The sequence below is a fragment of the Colobus angolensis genome, unplaced genomic scaffold, assembly GCF_000951035.1.
Source record: "Colobus angolensis palliatus isolate OR3802 unplaced genomic scaffold, Cang.pa_1.0 Scaffold154, whole genome shotgun sequence".
Classification (NCBI taxonomy): Eukaryota; Metazoa; Chordata; class Mammalia; order Primates; family Cercopithecidae; genus Colobus; species Colobus angolensis.
The window spans coordinates 406,236-421,775 of NW_012114644.1; the positions used below are offsets into that span (position 1 = coordinate 406,236).

General features: G+C 37.1%; 1 pseudogene; it reads left to right on the top strand.

The window, feature by feature from the left end:
* Positions 1-7,426, top strand: part of LOC105507881 — a 180,458-nt pseudogene extending 173,032 nt beyond the window's left edge.
* The last annotated feature ends 8,114 nt before the right edge of the window (positions 7,427-15,540 follow it).

A 15,540-nucleotide genomic window follows, 5' to 3' on the forward strand; every position in this document is an offset into this window, starting at 1 on the left:
GGGAACTTTCCCTGCCATCTTTGACAAATGTTGCCCATGTTCCATTGCCAAAAATATATTGTCTAAAATGCCTATTTAGTTGTTAAGGAAGGAACTCTATCCTTTTCTTGATTTTAAGTATGAATGAAATTAGGGAGGACATAGTAGAAGCCATGGTCACACACGGAAATGATGGGAAAACAAAAATACACACATGAAATAAACTCAGTGTATTATTTTTTAAAATAAAATATTTGAATGGCAAGGAAAATTATTTATGACCATAAAATATATTTAGATATGTTTTAATATCCAAACTCAAGATGCTTATTAAAATCTGTATTTCAATTTGGGAAACAAAAAGGATGAGAATGAGATTTTAAAACACACTCAGGATGAATAAAAAACAATGCAAAACAGACACACACATGGAAACCAAAGGTTAGTGGCCGTTACTAGAGATAGTTACTATAAAAATTTTTTTTTAATCAAAATTGCTGGATTTTCCTTTTCCTTACTCTTTACCTACAGTCACCATTTTCAATGTTTTTGAAAGTTCTTCAAGGACTTTAAGGACCCCTTTAAGGACTTAGAAAGTAAAAATACCATTTTTATTTGATATTTTAATTTTAGAACAATTATTTCAAATTAAAAACAATATGTGCACGTAAGAAATTCAAATGGAATAAAATGGGCATACAGTGCTAAGTTTTTCTAAACTATTCTTCAGAAGCAAAAGTCGTTAAGAGTTTTTTGTTTAATCTTCCAGGAATTATGGCAACATAAGGCTTTATATATAAAAAGTTCTTTGAATAAAACAAGTATAGATCATAATTCTGATACAAATATATGTAATTTATATATACACATGTGCGTGGCTATTGTATATGCATCTACATATATGTACATATCAACTCTTTAAAAAATGTTTTATTGTTTTATTTGAAACCATTTGTAAAAGTTATATCTCCTAAGGAAATTAACCCCAGCTATAATTTTGAATTACACTGATTTATTCAAAATTTTACTAGGATGATGTGGCGAAGATCTACTATTTTTTCCTAATATCTATTTTATCTTCTCTAAACTCACCGCACCCTGATAACTTAGGTGGATTAAAAGACAACCAGAGTAAAGACTTCATTTCTCAGCTTACAAAATGTTTATGTATGGCCTTGTCACTAAGCTCCAACCCCTGGCATATTAAAATAATTGATGCTTAATGACTCCTGTGTCATTTCCTTAATGATTAGCAGCACAGATAGGGTAGACAGCAATTTTTGAGGCCATGTTGGGGGTGCAGCATGGTAGGCAGAAGTCTGGGGATGATAGAGTAGTAAGATAGAAGGATCTCGACACTGTGAAGCCAGCAGACCAAGGTTGCACTGCTATGCCTGGACTGTTGCCTGGTCTGCCTGCCCCTCATTAGGAAGAAACAAACCTGCATATAGTTTACAATATTCTGTAATTATTGATCATAATTTACCGTTAAGATATTTTTTAAAAAGGAAGCCAGATATAAAAACTTATTTTAACTCTTTAAGGGCTTTAAACAAGGTAAATGGAAAATTGTGCATTTCTTCCTCTTTCTATTTACAATCTGTGATCAGCATTTTATTCCCTTTACAGAGGCTCTGTAAAAGATGCTGGGAGCTTTTACAAAATACTATAGCTGAACAGTCTTATTAAAAGTTCTCTCAGGATAGTTTGTTTTCCCTGGGTGATCCTTTTATGGTAGATATTAAAACTCAAAGCTAAAACTCCACAATGACCCTCTTCAGTGTGGGGCTTGGGATCAAGGCCTATGTACAACCGTGAAAAAGCTTTATACTTTAATTTCAGCTTTTTAAAAAATCTCCCAAGGTATTGGATTTCACTAAATGATATAATTCTTTTCTTTTTTCTCTACTTATTGTAAATATCCACATTATGTTTAAGTTAGTCTGTAGATCTACATTAGAAGAGATACTATTAATCAAAAAAATGCCTTAGAAGTAATAAGCATGTGAATTTATTCCCAGTCTTACAGGCTAGTGAAGGATTTTGAATTATATTAGATGACACAAATAATGTTTTAGGTTGAGAAATTGCAAAACTAACTCATCTCAAAGTACATGTCAGTTTGGATGAATGTTTTTTCATTATAACAGTCTAAGTATTTTTTGTGTGTATTATTATTTGTTGCCAGTGTCCAAAAATTACCATTTCATGAAATGTGAATATTTCTATTTGCATTATTGCTAGGAAGAGATTTGTCCACAAGCTTTTATGATGCAAGTGGATTTAACCTAAATCCAAAATTTAATTACAAATAAGGTTGTGTTGACTCATCCTTATGCATTTCAATTAGATGGGAAACACACCAGCTGGGAGCTCTCCACTTATAGATTAAGAAACATTAATTTCAAGAGATCTCAGCATATATAAAAAGGATCCAAATCATCATAGCCTCTCAATACTTTTATTTTTATATACCTATTTGGCATAATACGTATTTTTCCATGTTGTCTAATTGTCAAGATTTAGTGGCAGAAATAAAAGTACTAAAATGTATTGGCTTAGAGCATCCCCAAGCAAGTTCATGTTATCAACTTATCATTTCAAAAGCCTTGTAATTCATAATTCTTGATTTTTACTACATTCATAGAAGGATTTTTTATTATCTTGTGCTTTGTTTGTGTGTGTTAGTTATCAATACAAAAAGTCTATTTAAAAGGCCTCGGATGATTATTTTGATCCTTGGAACTTTCAAGACATTATCCTTCTGCACTATTGGAACAAATTAGACATTCTGTGAGAGATGCAAATACAACTTCCAAAGCTACATTTAATTGCATAATTTGTAATAGAAGCTGGGTATGGGCACTGCCTGCAGAGTGATAAACAATCCAGAATAATCTAATCAGCATGATCATTGAATTTTTATTAGTCTTTGGTTAGTTATCCATTAATATGTAAAGGAACCCATCTTTGTGCCTTTATCTTTCACTACTGCACCTTTTTAAAGTTACTGCAGAGAAATTTCGAGAAAACCAGAAAATGAATACCTCTAATTTACTTTAAAACCTAGCCCTACATATATCTTCTTTTGAAAATTTCACTCTGCATTGAACAGTCCCCAGATTTTACTAATATGTTGCACTTGCTGTGCATAGAGTGTGGGTTAACCTTAGCATGTACCTGGTATTATTCAATTTTTATATTTGTCAATCACAAAATCTTAGAGAAAATGAAGATGAGCAACACTTTCTCTTCCTTTTTCCATCTTTCATATCATCTGGAGATATCAGAACATCTTAGTCCTAATTCTTTTGTTAATAGCTGAGGGCCAAATCACCTCACTTCTTTAGCTCTCAATTTTCTCATCTGTAATATATAAAGCAGTATGACAAGAAATTTTTCTAAGGCCCATTAGTACCTAAAAGGCACTTAAGGTATAGGAAGAAAATTAGGATCCCTACAAACTTAGTGGCTTAAAACAGCACAACTCTTTGTCTTATATTTTTTCATGTCAGAAATATAAAATGTCTCACAGGGCTAAAATCAAGGTGTTGGTGAGACTGTGTGATATCTTGGCCCATGGCCCCTTCCACCATTTGCAAAGCCAGGAATATAACATCTTTAAATCTTCTTTCTCTCTCTGGTTCTCGCTGACACATTAAAAAGACCCTTGTGATTACATTACTCTCACCTGTGTAATCCAGGATGCTTTCTTACATCTGCAAAATTCCCATTGCTATGTAAAGTAATATATTTACAGTTTCCAGGGGTTAGGATGGAGACCTCTTTGGGGAACTATCATTCTGACTCCACTCCAATGAACTCTGAATATCTTGCGTGTCTTTGCTTTATAAAACGACCGTCACTAATTCAATATCTTGGCAATTTTTTCTCCTATAATATTGACTGGTTTCCCCAATTTCCCGGTTTCTTTCTCTTCCTCAGAATTAGCACAAGTGAACAGGTAAGAGAAAATAAAAGTGACAACCTTAAGAAAGTTCCTAAAATTTAGGAAATGTAGAGTTTTCATTCATGAACTGTAGTCTACATTTCTTGACTATCTAAGTTAGATGGTAGGTGATATTAGATGCCACTCCTCAGAGGTGGTCCTAAAAGTACCTCTTAGAGCTCCAAGCTCAATGGAGACTTCGGGAGAGCAGCACTGCATTTCAGTCCTTCAATGGCATTCTTACCCACATTTGTGGAATGAGGGGAGAGTATCTAGGCAATAGCTTCTTAGTTCTCCTTTGATGAAGACCACATTCTCTTTCCTGGCACAAGAATCCTTTCATTGGTTCAAATGTCAGAGATAAAATCATTTTTCTTCTTCTATGGTTGCCTTCACTTGCTGGTGCTAAAAGTAGTCACTACAAGACTAGTTTACTTCTTCAGTATAATTTGTCTGTTTTACTTCCTTTTTCTCTCTTAAAAATGATAAATGTATAAGCTGTACTTAAACTCAATGTCATATTTTTAACTCAAATAGCACCAATGATTTGATTTTCTTGGTACACACTTATCTACTAAGTGTCTGATGCTCTAATCTGAGTTTCTTTCTCAAACATAGCAGCTATCATCAGTTGGTGAATACCTTTCAGACTGTTTTTCTATGTATTTGCATATGTATTTAATTATATATATGTGCATGTATGTATGTATCAATGTATACTTCTCTTTTGTGGAGTTTTAAAATGAGTGATATCATATCATATGCTATATATATAATCCCAAAACATTTTTGTACTTAGTAAAATATCTTGGTAGTCTTTCAATGTCTTCATCTATTGATTTGCTGTATTATTTTTTATTGATGCATAGCATTCTTTAGTATAGATGTACTATTATCATTTCCCTGTAGGATCAACAAATGGTTAGCAGGATTAATCCTGTTGTAAAAAAAGTCAAGATGTATCCCATACTGTGGCTTTAAAAGATTGATTTTTAACTACTCAGCTGTCCATGTGAATATATTCCTTAAATTTTAACAATGCTTGCCCATTTCACAGATGAAACTGACAAACATAATGACTGCTCCCCCACAAGACTGCAGAGCTCTGTAAGACAAGGGCCATGTGTACTGTGCCCATCACTGTATTGTCTATATCTAGCTCAGCACCTGGCATGTAACAGTCCTTTAATATGTTTCTTTGAATGAATGAAGAAAACCCTAAATGAAATGATATTATACAGAAGTTTTCATTTCATTAATCCTTACTCTAAAATTTATACAGTTTTAATATGGGAACTTAGAATATTCCTACATGTTTTAAAATCTGAAATTAATTATAAATAAAAGTGGTGCTTTAGGAAGGAGGAGTAAGTCAATAGAAGAGAAAGGGGACAAATATCCAAGGGTCTGAGAGAGAATATTTGACCCCCAAGAGACTGGCCAGAAAGGATATATAAATGACATCAGGGGGAATTGCAGAAGGTTCAGCTGCATCTCAAGCAGCTGCCGGAACAGCACAGACAGTGAACTCAAATCCCTTGGAGCCATGGCCGTGGAGCCCCACGAACGCTGATGGCTCTGTCCAGAACATGCAACCCTCTGTAACCAAAGCCAGCAGCTTCATCAGAATCTCTATCTTCACTCAAGGTGACTGCATTGGCAGCAGTAAAGGTGGCAATACAGGAAGGGATCTCCAGGCCAGGTGTGACACTACATGCCCCAGAAGTGTGCAACCAGGTCACCTCATCCTAGTCTATCCTGAACCTTCTCCCTTGAGCAGCAGCAGCGGCAGTGGCAGCAGCAGCAGCAGCAGCAAACTTTGTGCTGTCCCACCCACACCTCAGCAACAGCCACCCTTGAATAATAACATGATCTCACAGGCAGATGACCTCAGCAACTCCTTTGGACAAATGAGCCTTAGGTGCCAAGGTTCTACTAAAGCAACTAACTCATCGGCACCTCTATTCCAGCTCCCACTCATCTCCCAGCACCATCAGCAGACTAACTTCATCATGGCATCCATGGGTCAGCCCCTCCCCACCTCTAACTGTTCCACCTCTAGCCAAGCATCAGCTACTCAGCAAGTGCTGCTACCCTGGGGCTACATGCAGCCTTCTCAACAGATCCAGGTTTCTTACTAATACCCCTGGACAATATCCTAATTCCAACCAGCAATATTAACATTTCTCTCCACCTGGTGGCCTGCAGATCCCGATGTGGTCAAAAACTTGCTCAGCCATCCCAGTAGCCCGGTTTATAGCCCATGATGCCCAACTGGTAGCAGGTGGCTTACCAAGGAATGATAGGGGTTCCAGCAGCCACAGAACCAGGGCCTGCTCCGCAGTCGGAGAAGCAGTGTGGGGGGCCAGATGCAAGGCCTGGTGGTTCGGTACCCTCCACAGCCTTCTTACCAAGTCTCAGTGGGTAATTACTCACAAAATGTGGTCCAGCGGCCTTTCTAGCAACTCATGCTGGCCCCTGTGAGCCAGTCTGGGTAAGGAGGCCCCCCAACAGGGGGCATACCAGTGTACTACAGCATGATCCCACTGGCTCAGCAGAACCATACAAGCCCTACTGTTAGGTTTCTGCAACCTCCTGGGTCTCAGCATTACCAGATGCTTCAGTTTCTCTCTCCCTGCAGTCTACCACAGATGCCGCAGCAGTAGTCAGGAGTGTCACCTTCTGGACCAGCTGTGGTGGTCATGCAGCTGAATTTCGCTAATGGACCCTGAACCCACTCAGAACCCATCCAGGGTCCAGTGGAGTCACTGTAAATACTACAGCTTGGACCACGAGGACCAGAAGCCTGGAGACCTGTACAATCCTGATATCACCCCCCAGGCCAACACACAAATGAGCAGCAGCCCTGACACATCTCCTACCGAGGCTTTACCACCCTCTCCTGTCACCAGCTTCAGTGGTGGCTGTCTGCACAGGACTCAGTCCTTTGTTTGTCTTCAGATGGTTCCCCTGGCCTGGGGCTCCAGCACAGGGTGATGGGTGCTACTCCCTCTTAGGCTAGCCTTTAGAGTACAATCTGTCCATCTGCCCTCCCTTGCTCCATGGCCAGTCAACTCACACAGTGCACCAGGGACAGAGTGGACATGGAAACCAGAGCAACAGACAAGCACTCAAATCTGCCTCCTCTGACGTGGAGACAGCAGATGTTGTCATGGGGCAGGTGCTGGAGGTGACAGATCTCCCTGAGGGCATCACCTGTACCGAGGCAGACAAACACTTTAAGCAGCTTGCTATATCCAATGCCAAGACTCAGCTCAGGGGCTCCCTGGCAGGGGTGGAGGGGACAATGGTGGGACTGCTGAGAATGGCCACTGCTTGGACCTTGCTGCCTTATACACCATCGTGGCTGTGTTCCCCAACCCGCTGGCTGCTCAAAATGCCTCCCTTCATCTCAACAACTCCCTGAATACCATCAATCTTTGAATGGCCAAAAGGAAGTATGACCTGAGGATCCTGGAGCAAACCAGATCCCAATAAATGGAGAAGAGGAAGGGAGCAGCCCAGAAGAGGTGGGGGCAGGGTAGAGGGTGTTGAAGGATCCTGATAGACTATGGATGGAGACAGGAAGTAAGGAGACTGATGCTAAACTGGAGCCTAAGACAGTAGTGATGAAGACAGAAACAGAAGGACATCCACACTGGCATTGGATTCCTTCAGGCTCCCCTTCTTTGGGTCCCCTTTTTTACCTTGGTTGGCCCCTCTGCTTCCCTCTTCTTCCCATCCACTTACATCATTTTAATTTATTTTCTCTTCTATTTTGTTGTTGTTGTTGTTGTTCAGGAATAAGTACTCTCCATTTTTTTTTTTAAAGATCTCATCTCAAGCTCCCTTTTTGTTTTTTTTTTTTTTTTTGAAATGGAGTCTCATTGTCACACATCCTGGAGTATAGTCGCCTGATCTTGGCTCACTGTAACCTTCGCCTCCCGGGCTCAGGTGATCCTCCTGCCTCAGCCTCCTGAGTAGCTGGGACCACAGGTGCATGCCACCACTCCTGGCTGATTTTTTGTATTTTTGGTGGAGATGGGGTTTCACAGTATTGCTCAGGCTGGACTCAAACTCCTGACCTCAGGTGATCTACCTGCCTCGGCCTCCCAAAGTGCAGGGATTTCAGGCATGAGCCACTGCCCCTAGCCCTTTTTTGTCTTTATGAATGTGTTTATATGGACAGAAATATGGACAGAATTATGATAAACAAAATGGATTTCCACATTCTCTCACTTCCTCGTCGTGTCTTCCCAAACCCCACAGAGTTAACACTTGGAACTCCCCTCACCTCCAAGAACACTTGTATATTGTTTGTTTAATGTTTGTACCACAGTAACAGACATAGTGTTTATTTGCACAAATAGATGTTTGCTGGGTATATTCACTGTAAATTTTATTTAATCTTTTTTTTTTTAAATTTGGGGGTTATTTGGGGCAAAGTTGATTTTGTTTTTAAATATGAAAAAAAAATTGTCACTGGAAAAAAAAAATGCAACAACCCAGCATTCCATTAGAAGAACACTCAGTAATCTTCTGCCCATTACAAATTCTTTTCACAATTTTTCCTTAAGCCACATTTTTATTTGTATTAATTTCAGATTTTAAAAAATGTAGAAATACTCTAACTTCCCAAATTAAAAATTGTATAAATTTCAGAGTGAACATTGATGAAATGAAAGCTTCTGTACAAATATCATTTTATTTAGGGTTTTCTTTATTTATTCAACGAAACAAATTGAAGGGCTGTTAAATGCCAGGTGCTGACCTAGATATAGACAATACATTGACAGGCATGGTGCATGTGCCCTGGCCTCACCGAGCTCTATAGTCTTGTGGAGGAGACTGTCATTAATGAAACTGTCATAGGTGCTAGCAAAGCACAGCATACAATGGGGTAAGGTTGATGGAACATGAGGTGTCAGGGAAACCTTCTCTGAGGCAATATCCTGTGAGCTTGGCCCTAAAGGAACAGTGAAATAGATAAAGAGTATAGTGAGAGAGGGTGAAGAGAGAAAGAAGTTCATGAAGAAGGGCTATCTCATGCAAAGGTTCTGTGGATGAAGGGAATATAGTTGTATTGGAGAGCTAGGCACAGTGCCTTGAGGTGGAATCAGAGAAAAAGACAGGGCTAAAGCCTACAGTGCTGTGGTTATGGCCATAGCAGACATTTGAGGAGGAGAATAACATGGTTAGAGTTGCATTTTGAGAAGATCACCCTGCCTATGTTATGGAGACATGGCCCAGAAATGATGCTGAGAGACCAGTTGAGACCATTATATAGTTGTTAAGGACATCAGTATGACCAACATCGGGGTTACATATAAGTGACCATAAAAATATGGCTCAAAAAGGGAGTCAAGGTGTTTCGAAGATATCTTTAAGAAACAAGTGGTTAGTTTTGCTCAATTTTGTTTGATATAAAGTTGTAATTTAATTCATGAATAGTAACAGCTCTGACATTTTGCCAAAAGGGAACTTAACAAAACTGTGCACTACACTGAATAAATGGAAACCTTTGGATCTGGCTGAATCTACTAGTTAGTAATGCTGTTCAGAAATTAATATATGATGTGTGGCACTTTTTTTGGAATGACCGTTTACTCAGAATTTTTAAACAGTATTTTATTATGGAATGTATTATATTTTTACTCTGAGGAAGATTAAGATAGTTTGGTGATACATATAATTCTTTTGAATTTCAAATAACACATTTGGTTTATTTTTTCCTTCTTAAATTAGAACACATCTTCCTGGAAGAACTGGGTGGGCTTATGTTGTAAAATTGCTTCTGTTTCAACTAATTCTGTCCCAATTAGGAGTCAATACTTTATATAAGGATGAAAATATTTGAAAATAATACCTTATACTTTTAGGAAAAAATTGTATATATTTCTTATTTTTAAACCTAAATTTTCTACTGTTACTGCCATTAGATTATGTATTTTAGTCACCATACATAAGTCATAGCCATTAAGTGATTATTCATCTTAAAGCTATAGCTCCAAATATTATCTATACTGTGTGTATTTTTTATGCTTTGTACAACAGTTATATTTTGAGAGTAAAAGTTTTAGGCATAAGCAAATCCTAAAACCATCTGCAGTAAACCAATCAAAATGTGGTTTCCGAAAAAAAATGCTAAGGAGCAAGACACCTCAGATCATTCTTATGTAATAGATTGGCAATGTACAAGAAAATTCTGTTCCTCATTTCTGTGATTTTATCCCTTATTGTCAGTAGATTCAGAGGCACGAGTTTGTATTTCCTTAGCTTCCTTCTGCTGCTTTCTACCCCTTTATTCATCCAGTCTCATGTAAGAATACTTTTTCTTCTGTGATTCTTTTCATGTAGCTGAGCTCTGACCTTGTATTAGGCCAGAGACATCAATATTGTGATAAGATTCTTGTCAAACTTTTGCCCATGAGAAAAGTCTTGGGGAGAATGAGGAAGTTAGCTAAGAATTATGATTTTCATATTGTGAATAATCACGCACGCCAAAAAAAAAAAAAAAAAACCCAAACCAAAATATCCCAGATGACTAACAGCTATATTGAGTTGAATGATGATGTAACCTACTTAATTTGCATGTAATTTTCATCTAATCAAATGTAGAAATGTGTCTAATTTTTCTTCACTTCTTTGATTTTATCCCTATTGTCAATAGATTCAGAGGGACGAGTTTGCATTCGCTTAGCTTCCTTCTGCTGCTTTCTACCCCTTTATTCAGCCAGTCTTACGTAAGAATACTTTTTCGTCCCTGTGGTTTTTCTCATGTAGCTGCACTAATCTATGAATTTTTAAATCAAGCATCCTCTCAACTATTCAGACTTTCTTATGTATAGACATTTGCTCCTTTTACTTCATTCGAAATCCTGCCATAATCTTAAAGGATTTCAATCCATTTAATAATTTAGTCTTTATATTTTTGGCTCTACTTAATCCAAGGACCTCTGTCTTTCCTGTTCTTTGTGTCCCATTGTGGATTGAATCTTCATTAGCACCTTCTGTAACATTAACTCCAGATCATAGTTCACGTTTTTGTAACCACCTATGTTTTCAGATTTCACGAATTCTCATTCCACTGTACATGTCATTCAAGCTGAAAGATGATGCTCATGTTAAATCATCTCAAGTTCCCTCAGTTTTCTTCCAGATAACCAGCAGCAGCAACCCTTCTCAATCCTTCCCCATCACACCCTCTTTTCCTCATTTTTCTTCTCTTTCACCCTGAAACCTCTTCTGCTTCAATTCATTGGTTTTATCTTGCACCTTGTTTTGAATACAATAATCTAGTCACAAATTCCAACTTCTAGGTCAAAAATCTGCTTTTTCTGCTCCTTTATCTGGGCAGCTGAAAAGTTACATATATTCATGGTCTCAATGTCAACACCACTGTTAGTACATTTGATTAATTCTTTTGTTTGTCTTTATTCATTTGTCTCTTTCCTCCTTAAAAGTTAGTCTAACTTTCTCTATTATAGTTTTCAAATCTACATTTTACCCACGCACCTTTATTCTCAATTGTAGATCTTGCTGCCTGGTTTAAGGGGAAAACTAAGGTCAGCAGGTTATTTTCCTTAGCTTCCCTACTCATAACACCTTAATGTGTATCCAGTCTATGAGACACAGTGCCTTCTGCCTATTCAGTACTAATCACTTCCATACATACATTTTATGCCCTCTTAACCTGCTTCTTTCCTGTCTTGTTCTCATCATCAATCCTCTTTCTCTTGTAGCCTCAATATATGCTTTTCTATTGGTTTCTCCTAGATTATAAACATGCTTATGCCTCTCACATCTAATGAAACAATTCAAACTCAAAAGTCTCCCTCTAACACAACTTATTTTTGTCATATTCTTCTCATACCATCTTTAGAAAGAGAAACCCAAATTCACATTCTCTACTACCTGACTTCTCATACTCTTCATGATTGACTGCAATCAGGTTTCAGCTTCTTCTGATTGCCAAATCTAATGGAGATCTATCAGTTCTTATTTTATTTTATCTTCAAATGAAGCTAGCTATTATCTTTTTTCTAAAATATCAATAAGGATTTTTGTTTGTTTGTTTGCAAGAAACATGTACCAATTCTTAAGGGAAAGATACCACAACAAGAATTGGAAGACACGGGAAGTAAACTCAGACAGAAATTTGGGGCAGTCCAACATTTTTTCAGGCTGCTACTTGTAGCATGAATAAGTATTGAATTAAAAATTTCTATTTTTGAATCACAGTGCTAAAATTCGAAGACTTTAGAGAGAAAATCCAACTGATCTATCCTATGTCACAGGTCATATCCTTCCCTGGTCAATGATGGATGCCAAGAAACATTGATGTCCCTGCAATTTCCATAACATTACATTCCCATGGTTTTCTTATCTCTCTGTCTGTCTCTCTCTCTCTCTCTTTTACACACGTATTAGTTTCTTGTTAGCCCACTATTTAAATATGAATGTGACCTCATGGCTTTCTTCTTTTCATCTTTTAATATCATGCTATGTAGTATCGTTCAGCATCATGATTTCATCTAAATTGGGTACTTTTTATCAAGCTTTCTCTGTGGATGGGTATTGTACTAAGTGCTTTATATAGATAAAATCTTATTCAATATTTTATGAGATATTAGATTATAATATTCATTTTACAAATAAAAAAAAACCTTGGGCTTAGGGAGATTAAGTAATGTTTCCAGTTCCTACAGGTATTTAGTGAAACTGGAGAATCAAGTCTCCAACAGCCAAATGCTCTTACCATCTATGTACTGATAATTTCCCAAATATATTTTCAACCAAGTTTTGTCAGTGGCTCATTTGATATCTCCTCTTAGTCTCAGTATTCAGAGGACTTTATATGTTTAAAATGAAATTTATCATCTTTTATGGTTCTTGTTTGGTGACTCTCATGATTACTAAATACTAAAACTTCGTGTTGGTGATTGTAGTGGTGGAGAGAGGGAGTCTTCATCAACTTCACTTTCATATTCTATTAATAAATGTTGCTGCCCTCCATGTCTTTCACAATTGACCCTCATCATTTCAATAAGAATGTGTTAACAGTCTCTAAGCTGAATTCCTAACTAAATAACCATCTCACTCAAATCTGTCACCCATATAGATTCCTAAGTGTTTAAAAGCAGCTATGTTATTTCTCCATTTGAAGTTCTCAATTGGCTTTCTGTGTCCTGTAAGATAAAGTCCAAATTCCTTAGCATTTACATGCAAGAGTATTTCTGATTTGGTCCTCTTTGCTTCTCCAACTTCATCTCTTAGGTCCATCTGATCTAAATCCTATACTTCTGGAATACTTGGCTGCATAAAATAACTTGAAGGTACTATGAAGCCGAAAAGACACTTTAGATTATTTATTCATGTATGCTTCCTGTTTTTAAAATTTTTATTTTTCTCCCTTCCTATTTCCTGATCTGGACAACTCTTTTCCTCTTTGACTCATTATATCTTCAATGAAAGCTAGTGAGTTTTTCCCCTCATCAATGTCTCCATAATTATCAGTGAAGAACTCTGTTATTTACACATTGTCTACTTTCCATTCACCATTTTTAAGAAATCTAGAAATAGGGTGTTTCCATGGGGGAATAGGAGTATATTTCATAGGGTATAATTTAATAATGGGTGGTGGGTGGTGGGGGGAGATTGCTGCTCTCAAGTTCTGCTTAAGTAAATAGGGCAGAAAGAATTCTTAAAAAAAGCTCCAACTGTAGAAATACCCAGATAACAGTAACTAGTAATTCAGAGAAACTTAGAAGTACATAAGACAGTCAGATTTAAGATGTTATATTCTGTTAATCAGAGTCATGCAGAGTACACTCCAGGTAAAGAGATATAAATTGATATGTTTGGGTGATTTCTAATTTGTTTTTGCAATATAATCATGTAATCTCAGGGTTGCAAACAACCTTCAACATTATCTAGAAATCTCTTACAAGCTAGCTCATTGTGATTACCTGAGGACATCAATTATGAAGCAGTAGATTAACCAGAATGTAAATGCAATGCAGTTTGCATTGTCATACAAAGCAGTTGCATTTAAATTTGTTTTACCTCAATAACTAGCTTGGGGATTGGAGCATTGTGGGAAATTTCAAAATACACACAGCTTGATAAAGTCTTTCAGGAACTAGTAGTTAGGTCAAAATTCAATTTACAAATGAGTCCAACTACTGAGAAGAGCAAGTAGCTATGTATTAGTTTTCTATTGTTGCTATAATAACACAAATTTGGTAACTTAAAAAGCAACAAAAATTTATTAACTTACAGTCTGGAGGTCAGAAGTTTGAAATGAGTGTTGCTGGGATAAAACCCAGAGTTCTCTCTAGAGATGCTATGATGAATCAATTACCCTGCTGTTTCCGTCTTCTAGAGGCTGCCTTTATTTCTTAGCTTATGGCCCCTTGCACAGCCTGCATTTCTTGACTCGTGGTTCCTTGCACCATTTTCAAAGCCAGCTGTGTAACATCGTTAAAGCTCGCTCTGTGGTCTCTGATTATGGCTTCACATCTTTTCTGACTTTGACTTTCTTGCCTTCCTCTTTTCCTCATAAGTACCCTTATGATGACATTGGGTCCACCTAGATAATGTGGCTAATCATCCTATTTCAATATTCTTAGGTTAATTGCATGCAGTATAGCCCATTTGCCATGTAGGGTAACATATGCACAGGTTCTGGGGAATAGAACATGGCCATTTTTTAGGGCCATTTCTATTAGCTACAGACCCGGCAAAAATGTTCTGATACTGTTTTTTTTTGTTGCTACAAATGTGGAGCACTGGAAGTGTTGTGATATTTAATATGTAAAACAAGGATAGTGTTGAAATTCTGTGGCCAAAAATGCAAAAGGGCAGTGTGGAAATTCCCTTAAAGGAAGAGGGAAGACCAAGGGAAAGGGTGTATCAGACAGTTGTGTGAGGCAAACCTGTGACAGAGGATTAGCAAAAGCAAAAAAAAAAAAAAAAAAAATGGCAGCAAGAGGAGGAATAAAGAAAGATAATAAACTGAGATAAACTTCACTGTCAGTTAAATGGAAAATTCCGTTATTCAGAACATTCCATTTTTAGGGCCCACAATTCAACTGAGGTGGTACTGTATTTAGCAATTTTACAAAAGCTTTCCACTTAGAAAGCAGAAATATAGCAACAGAGAATGTCAGAGCTGAAAAAGACCTTCAATATTTTCTAGTCTAACCTCACTTTACACGAAATAAATTGAGGTCCACATTTTTTAAGAATTTAAGAAAAGTTGCAGTTACTTGGTACCAAAGGCAAGACTTCAACCCAAATGTCCTGATTTAAAGTTCATTACTTTTGCCACATTCCCCTCTAAGAATTCTTTCTCTCCCAGTGGAAAATAATATTTTCTTTCTTTAGGAAATATAAAAATTTTTTTCCTATCATAAAAAAATTTTCTGTTACTTTTCTCTCCAGGAGTGATATGGAACAGTCGTCTTTCTTCTTTTGCATAGAAGCTAGAGCTAGATTTAGCCTCAACTGCATAACATGATTTTCATGTTACATAATATCATTTTTTATTTGTCTAGTATTGTGTGGGTTTGAAGGTACTTTCACATTTTACATATTATTGTCCTTGTTTC